Source organism: Orycteropus afer, unplaced genomic scaffold (assembly GCF_000298275.1).
Source record: "Orycteropus afer afer isolate SDZICR_OR568_19922 unplaced genomic scaffold, OryAfe1.0 scaffold00814, whole genome shotgun sequence".
Classification (NCBI taxonomy): Eukaryota; Metazoa; Chordata; class Mammalia; order Tubulidentata; family Orycteropodidae; genus Orycteropus; species Orycteropus afer.
Window position 1 is genome coordinate 632070 of NW_006922401.1, and position 4644 is coordinate 636713.

General features: G+C 42.0%; 1 non-coding gene across 1 annotated transcript; it reads left to right on the forward strand.

The window, feature by feature from the left end:
- The first annotated feature begins 551 nt into the window (after window positions 1–551).
- Window positions 552–658, forward strand: LOC122151841. Its single transcript, XR_006164295.1, has one exon. It is a non-coding gene; the product is annotated as a U6 spliceosomal RNA (small nuclear RNA).
- Window positions 659–4644: the final 3986 nt, after the last annotated feature.

Below are 4644 nucleotides of genomic sequence, written 5' to 3' on the forward strand. Positions count from 1 at the left end.
CCTTTTTACCTGTATGTGCTGCCACTCCAGAGGTCCCCAGCCTCTCCTGCTCCCTCCCTCTCCTAGCTCTAGGGGGCTTGGATCCTAGCCTTGCCTCCCTCCCCTTTTTACTGTTTGCTATACCTGTAAGTATAAGGAGTTCTGGTGTCATAGTGGATAAGGCACTTTACTGCTAAGTGGAAGGTTAGCAGTTCAAACCCACCAGCTGCTTCATGGAAGGAAGACTGGGAGATCTGCTTCTGTAAAGATTTACAGCTTCGGAAACCCAGTGGGGGTCGCTATGAGTCAGAAACTACTCGATGGCAGTGAGTTTGGCTTGGTTTTTATACCTGTAGTTGTAGAAAGCAAATTTTCTTATGGTTCCCTTGCTTTTGTCTCCTCTATTGTTTTGCGTTTCCCTAGAGACTACTTGGGTCATGAGCAGTGCAAATTGTTAATATATTTGGCTGATAACTGAAAGGTTTGTGGTTCAAATTCATCCAGAGGTGCCTCAAGAGAAAGGTCTAGTGATTGGCTTCCAAAATAAAGCCAGCCATCAAAAATCCAATGCTGTGCTTGCTTCAGCAGGACATATACTAAAATTAGAATGATACAAAGAAGATTACCATAGCCCCTGTGCAAGCATGACATACAAATCCATGCATTGTTCCATACATTTAAGATTAGATAAGAATTGTAAGGCTTGTCAAAATGTAGATTCTAATTCAGTATATCTGGGGTGGAAATTCTTATTCTCAGCAGGAAGTTGAGCTGGAATGAACTGATTCAAAGAAGCCCTGCTTGATAATTTAGGCTGTGTGTCAACTTGCTAGGACATTATTCTCAGTGTTTTAGGATTTATGAGATATCTGATATAATGTAATAACCTTATGGGGCAATTGTAGTTTGTTCTCCAGCATTGCTATAAGTCAGAACTAACTCAATAGAAATGAGTTTTTATGGGTGGAATGAGTCTTCTCAAAAGATTTATTAAAATCTTAACCTCTAGTATCCACCACTCACATGTCAGTTTGTCATATTGTGGTGGCTTGCATGTGTTGCTGTGAGGCTGGAGGGTATGCCACTAGTATTTTGAATACCAGTAGAGTCACCTATGGTAGACAGATTTCAGTGGTGCTTCCACAGTAAGAGAGACTGGGAAGAGGGATGGAGCCATCCATTTCTACAAGAATTGGCCTCTGAAAACCTTATGAATAGTAGTAAAACACTGTCTGATATATTACTAGAAAATTTTATGAAGAGCTATGATGGTCTCAAGCATGGCAAAGATTGTGAGGATGGCATAGGCCAAAGCAATGTTTTGTTCTGTTATACATAGTGTCACTATGAGTTGGAATCAACGTTATGGCACCTAATAAGAACAACAACACTTAGTGCATGAGAATTTGATGTTATTTGGATAACAGGTCTTTGCAGATGTAATCAAGTTAAGATGAGATCATACTGGATTAGAGTGGGCCCTAATCCAATATGACTGGTATCCTCATAAAGGGAGGAGAAGAAGCACATAGAAACACAAGGAGAATGTCATGTGATGACAGACCTACAAGCCAAGTGATTCCAGGGGTTGCTGGTAACTACCAAAAGCAAGAAAGATGTCATGAAAGAGTCTCCAGAGAGAGCATGAGCCTGCAGACATTTTGATTTTGAATTTTTAGTCTCTAAAATTATTATTTAATCCATTATTTTTATTCTGTGCCCTACCCCTTATTTTGAGGATTCCATAAACATATTTATTAGGCCACTTGAAGTTTTCCCATAGCTCACTGATGCTTCATTAGGCCACTTGAAGTTTTCGCATAGCTCACTGACACTTTGCTCTCCCCCTGCCTCCCACCTTTTGTCTTTTATTTTCAGTTCCATGTTGGATAATTGTTTTATATTTAATTCACTAATATTTTCTCCTTCAGTATCTCATGTAGCACTTATCTAGAATACTATCTCAGATTTTGTTTTTATTTCTACTCTAGAAGTTTGATTTGCATGTATATGTATCTTTCATGTCTCTTCATAACATACTCAATTTTCTCACTAGATTGGTGTGTGCTGGTTATTTTTGTATTCCTATGAATCTTCTTGAGTTTTGTTCTGGGGTGCAGTTTCATTTTTTGAACAGGCTTTTTCTTTGCTTTTTAAGTTTTTTTAGGTGAGACCCAAGCGACATTTTATCCAGAGCTATTTCCCATCCTGAGTGAAAATACTTCTTAATAATCTACCTAATTATAAGCTCTACCAGTTTTGAAAGTGGAAGAAAACATTATTCTAGTCCTCTGAGCCTTATATCCTCTAATATTTTGGGGCAGTTCTTTTGCCTTAAGTAGTTTCTTCAGAGGCCTTACACTGATTAAGACTCTGAAGATCTCCAGAGTTCCTTCTCTGACCATCCCTCTCCTCTCAAGTACTCTGTCCCTGTAGAGTCTACCCAACTTACTCTTTTTTACTGTCAAGTATATCTCCTCGTCTTTGAAAATGTGTTGAGCTCTCCCTGGCTTTCCTCTCTCTAAGCTGCACTGTGGAAACTCACTTAAGGCAGTAAGCTAGGAAAATTGTAGGGTTCACTTCATTTGCTTCCTGTCACCCAGGAATTACTGTCATATATTCCTTACATTCTGAGATAGTTGGAGTTGTGTGTCAACTTGGCTGGACCACAATTCTGTGTGGTTTAAGCAATTGTGATGTGGTTGTTCCCGTGATGGAATCAGATGTACATGTTTTGAGCAGCCAATCTGTTAAAAGGGAGTTTCTGTAGGGGTGTGGCCTCCTTCCAATATATTTATGGACATCCTGGGAAAAGAGACACTTTTCTGTGGATCGCAATCTTGTTGTGCTGCCTATAACTGTCCGTGAGCGAACCATCCACCATTCAGCCTGGAGATCTTGGATTCATCATTTGTTGGAGTCAACAGCCAGTACTGCTTGCCAACCTTGAGCTCATTGGCCCCTGCAGCTGCGTGAGTTGGGAAAACCTTCCAGCTTGACCTTTGATTCAAGAACTTGGGACTTGCCAACTTCTATGAGTATGTGAGCCATTTTCCTAAGATAAATTTCCCTTTCTCTGTATGTCTATATAAGCTTTACTGGTTTTGCTTCTCTAGAGAACCCAACCTAACACATTTGGTACCAAGAGAGGGGTGCTGCTCAGACAAATACCTAAAATGTGGAAACAGGAGTGGAGTGAGTCCTTGACCTGAGACCCTGGCAGAGAGACCCTGACATATGGCATGAGAGACATCAGGAGCAGAGCCAAGAGACCAGCATGAGAGATGGCAGTAGCAGAGCCCAGAGACTGGCATTAAACAGTAACAGGCTTACCAGCCCACGGAGGAGAAAGCCGAGTGCCATTAGGTAGGCAGCTTCCTGGCTGATTGGGTTGCCTTCAGGCATAAATTGGTGAAGAGACTGGCATAAAATGGAGTAGCAGGTTGGCCGGCCCACAGAGCAAGAAAGCTGAGTGCTTTTAGGGCAGGAAAATTTCCTGCAGAGTGAGTTGCCTTCGGCATTAATTGGCAGAAATGGAGAGACCAAGGAAATGGGAAGCAGAGCTGCCTCAACCTCAAAGGGTAGGACCATGGCCTCTGGGGGTAGAACCACCATAGACCCTAGATTTCAAAATTAGACCATCAACAACTTGGTTCTGGACTGTGGGATTGCACATTCATGTGAGTCAGTGGGATGGAGCCATAGCTGTTGTCCAGGAGAGAGGGGTCAGGGCTACCATGCCCAAGAGGTAGAGGAATGGGGCCTGCCAGGCCAATGGGATGAGGTCATCACTCAGGAACTAGGGGACTGGAGTCACCCAGTGAAGGAGATCTGTACAAATATCACCCATTGAAGATCTGCACAGGTGCCGAGTTGACAAGGGGTGGAATTGTGGTGGTTAAGATTGTGTGTCAACTTGCCTAGGCCTGTTTGAGTGGCTGGGCAGCTGGATATAGCATTCCCCATGATAAGACTGGTAATCAAGTCCATGGTGGAATCTACTGGGAGCAGCTGAGTAGCTGCCTTTGAGATGTGGTCTGCTTCCCATATATAGTCATGTCATTGTTCAGCAGCCTGCAATGCTCTGCTGACCTTGGGACTTACAATCGACTTGAATTAATGGCCTGCCATGTGGTTTGGTAACATTGGGACTGTGCCATTTTATTTGTCAACCTTGGACTTGTTAGCCTCTGCAGCCAGTAGCTGCCTGAATGAAGAGATGCCTCTAGCTTCAGTGGGCCAGGAGCAAGAAGCAGAGCTGAAGCCCAGTCTAAGGGCTTTCATACAGCCCTTAGAGTCTGGCAGTTTGAACTCGGACTTCTAGCCTCCTGAACTCTAAGAGAATAAACTCCTGTTTATTAAGGCCTTCCTATTTGTAGTATATTCTTGTCAGAGCAGCACTAGGTACCAGAACACATTCCAATGGCTTGAAAATGATTTTTTTTATATATGCATGTTCCATTTTTCTTTTTCGTTTCAGGCAAGAAAGTAAAACTGGTCCCTATTTGTCTATAGTGCTCAGATGGATTATTTATATGTGTATTGTTCTTATAGGTTTTATTTGTATTATATGTTCTAGTTTTTCTCAAAAATAAAAATTTCTGTTCATAGTAAAGAATAAGTAAATAAAAATTCTTTAGAATCTCTGTAGAAGTGAATGAGGGC